The 11,151-nt window shown below is 34.7% G+C and overlaps 1 long non-coding RNA gene across 1 annotated transcript; it reads left to right on the forward strand.

Annotated features, from left to right (window-relative positions):
• The first annotated feature begins 9,446 nt into the window (after window positions 1–9,446).
• Window positions 9,447–10,932, forward strand: LOC124374873. Its single transcript, XR_006923621.1, has 3 exons — window positions 9,447–9,457; window positions 10,280–10,378; window positions 10,687–10,932. It is a non-coding gene; the product is annotated as an uncharacterized LOC124374873 (long non-coding RNA).
• The last annotated feature ends 219 nt before the right edge of the window (window positions 10,933–11,151 follow it).

The raw sequence follows: 11,151 nt of genomic DNA on the forward strand, positions 1-11,151 counted from the left end.
TCCCATAAGAGCCCATGATACGGCCACGAGGGGGGCGCGGTCTACTACTGATCAAATCACGTTTATTGAGAGTGTGAATGTAATCTCACTAACATGCCCTCTGACAGTCATAGTTATTTATTTGTATTTAAAATATCATTATTTGAATTAGTCACATTTATGACTGTAGAAGAGTAACTTGGCTAGTAAAGTATCCTGACGAGATAGATGACAGAGTTAGTAACATTCCTTGAAGTTTCCACTTAACTCATTTTTTAGTACTTTCAGCAGCCTTATATATTAGTCAACATCTTTAAACAGTATTTAGTTTAAGTGCCCAACGGAAAACAATTGGGAAATGGATAGTAATAGAGGATAAGAAAATTGAATAAAAGAGCAGTGTTTTCTACAAGTATTAGCCCCACAAATAGGGGAGTGGAGGACTATGTGACCCTGTAAACTTCTAGGTCTGACACAGTACCTATCGCGAATGTCTCATACAATATGGGTTTGCTAGTTTTATCTATTCTGATCTGCATAATTCATACCTACTGTCATCTAAGACGTTGAAACTAAAACTTATTAAGGCCTCTGAGGATATTCTGAGATGTTTTAAAAGTCACTAAAGCAGCCCACACTAAAATAGTTCCTAGTTAGCTGGTTTGTCCGAATCCCCTCTCTACATCCCGCAGCTAACGCGCTCTTGCCAAATTTACGTATACGAACACCAACATATCAATCCGATGCAATAAACATCATCAGCTAATGTCCGGAACATGTACTTATGATTTTCATCGGTTTAGCAGACAACATGCACATAAAGTAGACGGTGTCGCTACAACAACGCTATATAGAGAACCGCTTGAAATATCATCGGACACCTTCTTGTTACAGTAGTAATCAATTTATCTATAAATTTTAGACATCTTTAATGAATTTTGAATTTCGTCAATCAATGTATCCTCTGCTGATATGATTCCTAAGAAAAAGTAACTATTTTGATGATGGTCAGCCTGTCGTAAATTATCAAGCGAGGTGACTTGCACAGGTGTTATTATGGATTCGTTCGATAACCACCTCTCCTAGTAGCGATTCTGGGTCAGGCTGTCGTGAAGTATCAATATATGTATATAAAAATAATAGTCCATCCTAGAATGTAGAATCAGTAAAAGCAAGTTTTTACTATAAGGATAGTAACTTTGAATAATTTAAATTTTGACTAAATCTTGCATTTACAAATGTAACAGGGTGTCCGCAACGTCAGATGCCTCCTACATCACGCCCATCCCCACCACGAGCTGTGTATCTAGCACTCAACCCTCCACCACGTTGCAGTAAGTACATCAGTTTATGGTACTTAATACTTAAGCCGTATAAAGTACAAGGACATAATGTGAAATGTATGATGTACCGTAATACAAGGAAATTTTAGTGTTTACATGTCAGCCAAGTTAAATTTAGTGGATATATTGTGGTTGTAGAAGTTACTGACTGTTTTGATCTTCAAGAAATAGATTTCTCTGTTCTGCTTATATTTGGCATTCATAGTTCTACTAGGCAGATAGTGAGAGGTGTGTACACGCTTATAGTCTTTTGTAATTAGTTTTTTATTGCTTTAAAACGATATTGTTCACCCGTGGGATTGAGTGACTACTACATTGTAAAATAAAATGAGAAATATAGTTCATTGAAGTTCTAACATATATTATAGATATTTATATCCAATATTGCTAAAGCTAAGGCAAACGCAGATCAACAAATGTCAAATTACTTCTTAACCCTCCGTGAGTCGCATCACGGAAGTAACCTCCGGGTAGCCTACGATTTTCAGTATAAATGACATTTGTGAGGTTGTGTGGTGTCGGGCGCTCCGCCGTACCTCACGAGCCTCCTTCCTGGAACTAAAGACAACAACCCCAACCCTGCCGGACTTTCTCTTATTAGTTCAGTTCAGTTTTCGTAGTGGACTGGAGGTAACCTCCGTGTGCGACTTCTCGTGTATTGTCCTCACCCGGAGGCAACTTCCCGTATGCGACTTCTCGCGCACTGGTGCTAAATAGGACTAAACTTCAAAGCGTGCTGTTTGCTTTTACTGTTTTGTATATAATTTAGTCTATGTGTATATTTTGTTAGTTTTTTTTGTATAGTCAATTTTTTATATAATTTTTTTATCGTTGTGGAAATGGAATCAGACGAAGAAAGAAGAATTGCTCGCCTTTTGGCAAGTGTGGAACGAGAAGAATTACAAGTTCAACGACCCACAGGAGTGTTCCCTAGAGTATTGGTTTTTGACGATGACGCGGCAGTCAACGATGGAATTATTGATGATCCTGATGAATCTGGAGATGAGGTAAATGATAATATTCCAAATGACTTAGAAAATAACCTTAGGTGATGATAGTGAAATAGAAACTAGACGATGATGACTTTTCTGATTTAGAAGCTTTACCAATTGCTGAAAGATTAAACGGTGAAAGTGGACGCAGACAAAACAATAAGTTAGCTTTCATGAGTAAAAATCGTAAGATGTTATGGGATGTAGAACCCAAGCCACAAAATCGCAACAGACAAAGGAATATTATTTCTGATGAGAATGGGACACGTCAGTAATGCTGCAAAAAATGCTAATACTCCTCTGGAAGTGTGGAGTTTGTTTTTTAGTAATGAAATGATTGAAGAAATTTCTGATGCACGAACATTTGGATTGATAAAAATAAAAGTAATTACAACAGAGAAAGAGACTTGTACCAATACAACACCTCAAGAAATAAAATGTGTTATTGGTTTGTTGTATTTAGCTGGCTTATACAAAGCCTCTCATTTAAATTTGGATGACCTATGGGCAGCAGATGGTAGCGGAATTGAATTCTTTAGACTAGCCATGAGTCTTAGGCGTTTCAAATTACTGCTTAGAGCATTGAGGTTCGATGATATTCGTACCAGGCCACGAAGGAAAGTCAATGATAAACTGGCTCCAGTAAGAAGAGTTTTCGAACAGTTTGTGCAAAAATGTCAAGAAAATTATGTCGTCAGCGAGTTTGTCACTGTTGACGAAATGCTACTAAAATTCAGGGGCAAATGTTCTTTCAGGCAATATATAAAAAACAAGCCTGCAAAGTACGGAGTTAAGGTTTTTTCATCTGTTTTAGTGCCAAATCATTTTATCATGACCAACAATTTAGAAATCTACCCTGGAAAACAACCAGACGGTCCATACCAGGTCAATAACTCTGGAAAGTCTGTCGTTGAACGTATTGTAGCACCAATATCAGGCAGTAAACGTAATGTTACGGTCGACAACTGGTTTTGCTCCATACCTCTTTGTGTCGACCTTTTGAGGAATCACCAACTAACACTTGTTGGTACGTTGAGGATAAATAAAAAAGAACTCCCCCCAGCTTTTGTGGACAAAAAACAAGGAGAACGTAGGAAGCTCTAAATTTTGGTTTCAAAAAAGACATGACTTTAGTGTCTTATACAAAGCAAAACAAAATAAAAAAGGTTGTTTTGTTTATCATCCATGCATGACGACGCAGCTGTAGACAGAGATGAAGCTTCAGCTACCTATGGCAAGCCAGAGGTAATACTCTTCTATAACTGTAGCAAAGGAGGAGTTGATACAGTGGAAATAAATACGTTTCACATTACGATTGTAGCAAGAATCTCAAACAGATGGTCTATGGTGATCTTTTATTCAATGCTGAATGTAGGTGGATTGAACTCATTCATTATTCACAAAGAAAATGTGAACTCTCCTGTGGCTAAGCGAAGACTTTTTTTACGAACTTTAGCCAAAGAACTATGCAGAGAACACATGGCAACAAGAATAACTGTAATAAGTACTCCAACTGCAACCAAGAAAAGGCTTCGACAGATGTTGGACTTGAATGAAGAAGAGGCACGACCCGCACCCGCTGATGAGGACACTTCATGTAGATGCTACTCATGCAACTGGAGGAAAAACCGTTTGTCCAAAACAAGATGTAACAGCTGCAAAAACTTCATCTGTCGTGAGCACTCTGCACCAGTGATGTGTGTCAACTGCGCAGTAAGTGAGGAAGAAGTTCACACAGACTCAGAATAAGCTCTGATTTAGTAGTCAGAAAAAGTGTATCAATCTTCTTTGTTTTTATTATATAATTTTTTGTACTTTTCTTTTTTATTGTATTCTTTTCATGATTAGTATGTTTGATCAGAAACTTCGTTAACAAACGACATTTTTTGTATATACAGTATCAGGGTTACATTTGTTAATTTATTTGATTTAAAATGTATTGTAATTTCAACACTCACATACATATTTTTTTTACTATAATTTTGGTACTGAAATAAGTTTTACCTTTTTTATATGATTCTACATACTGTTTTGAAATTACTGTAAATAAAAGTATTAAGTTTCGTGAAAATAACATTTAATTTAGTCACCTGGAAGTAACCTCCGTGAGCGACCTCTCGCGTTTTGAAATTCATGCGACTCACGGAGGGTTAATGAGATTATAGAAATTTTAATATGTATTCTGTATGATAAAAAAATTATTTAAATGTTATAACGCTCTGTGAATGAATGGTTTTTGTATCGAAATCATTAAAAACTCATTTCATTAGAAACAAAGTTTCATTATGAATTGTCTTCAACACATCCCAAAAACATTGTACGTCTCGTAAGGCTTTTTCATTTATAATAGTCAAAGAAGAAAAATTAACTGACAATTTCCCTTAAATGAGTCAAAATGCTAAAGCTATCTACTTTTGTCACAAGCAACATTCATCTATTTATGTCTCATTATACGCATACCAGGAGATCTTGTTAGCGTCGAGTTTAAAAAATGCGTAAAAACCTTTAAATCAGAGATCGTGTTCATAATCAAAAAGCGCACTCTATAAATTGATATAAGAAGCGCATGTCCCTAAACGATCAAACTTCAGTATTAAACTATAAAGTTGATAGGAAAGTCTTTAGTAGGTGAGCCAATTAACCAAGTTTCAGGCTGTATCTTACAAGCCTTCTTTGTTTGTAGAATCAAAGTAGGGTATTTAGAAAACTCTGAAACAGAAGATGGTGGGAAAGCGTCTCCGTTTGGTGGAGGCTGCAGCTCATATAACATGTTACTACTGAAAGTTTTCTGATAAATGGCGACATGGTGGCATGTAAATTGACTCTTGGAATGAAAGGCATCATTCCTGTTCGTTAAATTCCATTAAGAGGAAGTTTGAAACATGCAAACTATTGAATTTTGATTGTTCTTTTTGAGTGGCAGGAAGTAATTATGTACGTATCTAAGTACCACAAGGAGAAGAGGAATGTCAGAAAACTTCACAGATCGAGGATCGGTTGCGGATTTAGAGAGAGTTCGCTGTATACCTCCTCAACTGCATGGGTAAATTTTGAGATAGAGTATAGAGATTTTAGTAAATTACCATAACAATAATATAAATCACCCAGGCGAATATACTAAACGCAAATATTTTATTATCTAAAGAAACGTTAGGGTGTAGAAAGAAAAATATATATTATTTTTGTGATGCCACAAAACCTGGCCTCGTGATAAGACGTAATAAACAACACGTAGCAACAACTTACTAAAGTACCAAACATTAGAAAATTAAAAACGATACGCAAGTTGCTTTGATGGGAGTAGTTGATTAATTACGAAAGTACAGCATCTGAAATCTGACACTGCCACAGATCTGTTTCCTGGAATCCTTGAGTCCATGTAGGTCTGAAGAGATAATCAAAGTCGGCAACTAGCTCGATCAAAAGGAACTCTTTTACATCGTTTCAACATCAGAGCCATTCACTACAAGAAAGGTCAGGCAGCCAATCAATGTAATCTAGATGAAGAGGAGTTGTATAATCTGTAAAATTATCGTAATTAGCGTGTTAAGTTTATGTATCATTCACGCAAACAGAAAATAATAAATTGTCAAGTTAATTCAACCGATCAGAAACTAGATTCTAAGATGTATAATTTAGATTACGATAAAGTATAAAGTATGTTATCAGAAAGTTAAGCAATTCCATTGAATATTCTTAGTTATCATCCATATTGAAAGCTTTTTTTCAAATTCCATAATATTTTATGGATATTGTTAGAAAAGAACATTTCTATAAATGGCACAATTTACTGTCTTAAACTATAACAATATTTAGTGCTATTCTTTACACGACAACGAATTATAAGTTAATAGTTTTTGTTGTTGTGGTCTTCCTGTACTAGAATATAAAACATAATGGAGTTTGGAATGTCCAGAACGACAGTACAAATAAGGTATGATCTAAAAGTTGGCTTCTTAAGTTACAGAGAAATCTATGTTGTTGAATATGTTTGTAATCCTCTTTGTAGCTATTCGCAAGAAGGAATACAATTTAGTTTCCGTGATCAGCAGCATTGGAGTGTATATTAGTATTACTGGTGTATTTATCATTGGTAATACAATATACTGTTTGGTCTCTCACACCCATAACTATGAAAATTTATAGTGTATACAATATATAACTAAATATATGAGCTACGGGTATCTATGAACGGCGAGGAAATGCCACTACGCCACACTCTTACTTATCTATTTAAATTATTTTGCCTGTAATTATTACTTTATACGGAATATTAATATTCATTATATTTTGAAAAAACTGTAATAAGCCTAATTTAATATCAATAAAGATTGATTCACAAAATGTACTTGATTCACTGCGACTAGAACCCGGATCTCTCATTTTCTGGACGAGCATCCACACCACGAAGTTCTTATTTTGTATAATTCAATTCCGAGTATTTAGCATTTAGCCATGGTCGCACCCGTTTAAGCCAATGCAAAGAGCTATATACATTTTCTAAAATTATTAATTTAATTTTCTTCATACATAAATGAATATAAAACATACCACATTTTTAATATTCATTCAATTAGAATAGTAAGAATTAAAAATAACTAATTAAATTTCATGAAAGATTAGTTCATGTTTATCATAAGAGTTTGTTCTCATTCTGTAAACTATGAAGTACTGTAATTAATTATGCTATCACCAACAGGGTTCCTTGCAACCTGCGTCAAAGATCTAAAACATGAAGCAAAATACAGAAGAATCATCTCGTTTGATAAGATTTGAAGTTATTTAGTTACTCTGAGGAGGAAGTCCTTTGATGTCAGGTTGTTTACATCTATATTGACGTCATATAGGCCTTCTACACACTCCACTTCATTAGTAAGGTGTAACACAAACATGCAGCATATTACAGTATAATGTATATATGTACACTAATTCACATATAACACCAATTCAGTGAGTACTACTAATTTAAAGCTGTAGCTGTAACATTTGCTGCACGAAAAACACATCTACTTACACAGAGAACGTTCCGGTGCCTTGGTGTAATCCTGAAAATCGTGCTTTTAATACCCATGTCCAATTGCAAACCTAACATATTAACAGGAAAAGAATATGTTGTTGTTCACCAATAAAAATTAATCTTTGTCCAACACAATATTTGGCCAAACATATTTTAACTGCAAAAAAATATCATACAGAATGCAAGTATAGGAACCTAAAATAAATTTGCATTTATAAGCACCAAAGCCGGGTTTTTCTTGCAATTGATAGGGAATGTTTCCTAAGAGAAATATATTTTAAGCATCACTAGTTAATGTTTAAAGGGATTAACAAAAGGTAAAATAAAACGATAATTATTTCTAAAAAATTTCTATTAGCTTAGCACATTTAAGAACGACCTTCAGACAAGCATCAATAATAAATATTATGTCACTCAGAAAATTAGACAAAGTGAATAAAATTTTCGGTATATCGTCCAACATGATCATGATATAGGGAAATTACCGATCGAAAGTGCCCCTGGCCATTTGATTTCATTTGTTTGCCAGAAACACATGTGGATCGTTTGGCATATTAGCTGAAAGCTTTTACTGACATGATATAAATCATTTCGAACAAATCAAACTGATTTTAAAAACTCTCTGAAACGTAACTGTAATGATTATAAATAAGAAACTTATTCTGATATTTAGGATACACATTTGTAGATTGTTAACTTTTTAGATTACTCTAGATTGTTACTTTTTAATGAAATAATTTATGAAAAGACAAAATTCTACAGCTTGCAATAAAACTTTGTGTATGCCATAAAATTCGAATCACTTATTCTTTGACATCAAAATTAAATATTAAATTAAAGAGTACAAAATTAAAATTTTCTTACTTAATTATAGTGATAATAATGTTTTGATAATATTTGGTACAATGATTCCGAATCTTTTTTTATTGTGACAGTATCTAATAAACTACGTAAAAGACTAGTAAGTTCTTCATGTTTACCAAGTTAGTCGAACTTCTGTTGTGCAGGCAACGTGAGCAGTTTAATTCTAGACAGCACGAATCTAGAATGTGAACTTGACCCCAGGGAACTGCACAGCTTCGCCACACAGATCGCTAGAGGCATGGAATACTTAGAGAGCAAACAGATAACACACAGGTAACGTGGGGCAGTTTAATTCTATACAGCACGAATCTAGAATGTGAACTAGACCCCAGAGAACTGCACAGTTTCGCCACACAGATCGCTAGAGGCATGGAATACCTAGAGAGCAAACAGTTAACACACAGGTAACGTAAGCAGTTTTCATTCTATACAGCACGAATCTAGAGTGTGAACTTGACCCTAGGGAACTGCACAGCTTCGCCACACAGATCGCTAGAGTCATGGAATACCTAGAGAGCAAACAGATAACACACAGGTAACGTGAGCAGTTTAATTTTATACAGCACGAATCTTAGAATATCAAATTTGAATTTTGTTTGAAGCCATGGGTCACTGATAACTTTAATCAACAGAAATACAATGAATACTAAACCCAAGCACAAGAATTATATTAATTTTATTAAAAATTCAAGCATGATTTTCGTATTAGTACTATATTTCAGATTGAATACACCTATTTAAAATTTCTCTTGTTAGATATACTACTTTGAAGGTATTAAATGGATATATGTGTGCTTATTCTTTATTTATTTAGGTAAACTTTCTTTTTTCCGAAATTCTATTAATGAAATTGTGAAGTTGTTTGAGAAAACATATTTAGGGCTTTAACCACAGTTTTTATTGTTTATCTGTGACTTATTTGTATTGTACAGAGATTTAGCTCTGCGAGGAGTTGACGAATTAAAAGAATTAATGTAAGGCTTTTCAGCTTCTAATTTCATCATAGCAATTATTGTCTTATTATGATAAAATGGTATTCTTCAGAGACTTGGCTGCCAGGAACATCCTAATAGACGAGAAGAGGTCCTTGAAGATCTCCGACTTCGGACTGTCGAGGACCGGGATCTACGTAAATACCAAGAGACGCAAGGGTACCGCTGCGGTGGTTGTCGGGTGGAGGCGATGAGGAGAGACAGCCTCTACTCTAGCAAGAGCGATGTCTGGGCCTTCGGGGGTCGTGCTCTGGGAAATCGGCACCTTGGGTAATATTCTACAGTGCCTTAAACATTTTAAATTTCAATGTTGAGCAGTAGAATTATTATAGTTGCATATTACCATTTCGTCAGGTAATAATCTTGTATACCTAATGTCAGCTTTGCCGGAAAAGTATTTATTGTTTGTCATACATTATAAGATTTTTAGTTTGTTCTTTGGCATCAAAAGAACCTTAGACTAAACCAGTTATTCAGAACTTTTTAAATGGCTAATTTTAAACATTTAAATCTAAATGTAATAGTTGTGATGGGGTTTTTTATCAAGTAACTTGATATCTGATCTGAGTTATGTTCAAATTTATGTATCAATTTAAAAATTTAAAATTAAAATAAGTAGGCATTCAATTTTTATCTGAAATGAGAACATTATGTACCTTTTGCTCCTCAATCAATAATAATCTCTTTGTTTAGTCACATCAGTCATCTAACGAGTTCTCGAAAGTAGGTAAAGCTCTGTGACTTATGATTATTTTTTAGAAGCAAGATAATGTTTTGTAAACTATATTACTCGTTAAATGGCTCGTACTCCTAAAATTGAAAAGTGAGATAATAAATGGACTACACGACTATAGACTCCCCCTGGTGAGAGGCATGTCTATACATGTCAGCTAGTGCTCTCTTTTAGTCTTCATTATTATCATTGACCTAAGTCGAGTGTCTTTTTCAAGAATGAGTGTGTGTGACCTGTGTAGTATTCAAAAATGAGTGACAGTGACCCTTTATAGCTAACTCAATAAATATATTACCTCATGAAGAAACTCGAACCGCATAATAACTTATCTTGCTTTTAATTCTTGCTATATTTTCCAGGAGGATTTCCCTACCCCACAGTGTCTGACCATGAGCTGTTTACAGTATCTTGTCTCAGGCAAACGTCTGGAGCAACCTGAAAACTTTTTCCGATGAACTGTAAGTGTCCACTTTAGTATCTACGTACCACCGTATATTTTAATAATACGTAATAAATATGTCTCAGAGTTCCCATACAATGTCCCTTATTGAAAATTGGTTAAGGTTTTGACCACTTTGTGTTAAATACAAATCAACAGTTTTTACCAGAAATAGGGGTATTCCTTTGTTACTGTATGAAAATGATCAAAATTAATGTTGTACTTATTACATTGTTTCCAAAAAACAACCGTGTGTAGTTTATCATGTCATTTAAATAACGTTAGTTTAATTTATCGCTTAATCTAAACCGTTCCGCTGTGGTCCAGGTACACACTGATGGAGATCTGCTGGAGTCTCAGCGTGGATGAACGTCCAACCTTCAAGGAAATCCTGTTCCAGCTGGACTCCAGTCCCCGGAAAGGAGCGTGTACGTCGAGTTCCGGCCTTGACACCAGTTCCCGCCAACTCAACAAACCTCTTCATCTACTATTTCTACTGTCACCACTCTTGTATAAATGTGATATTTTCATCTCATAACTGTTTATATTAAAATCTTGTTGTTATTTATTATACAATGTGTTATTTAATGCTTCCTTAAACCAAACTCTCCAAATATGTCGGCTAGGAAGAGGAACTATGAGTTAGATATAGAGGAGAAGTCAACTACAGGGTGTTGTAGGTCCTTCACTGTGTGTATTATTATTATACCAAGAAGCTAAAGTACTTTTTATTACTCTATTCGCCTAATCTGACCTCAGGAAACAAAACAAATTAAAACCATAGTTTTGAAT

Source organism: Homalodisca vitripennis, unplaced genomic scaffold (genome assembly GCF_021130785.1).
Source record: "Homalodisca vitripennis isolate AUS2020 unplaced genomic scaffold, UT_GWSS_2.1 ScUCBcl_10780;HRSCAF=19797, whole genome shotgun sequence".
Lineage (NCBI taxonomy): Eukaryota > Metazoa > Arthropoda > Insecta > Hemiptera > Cicadellidae > Homalodisca > Homalodisca vitripennis.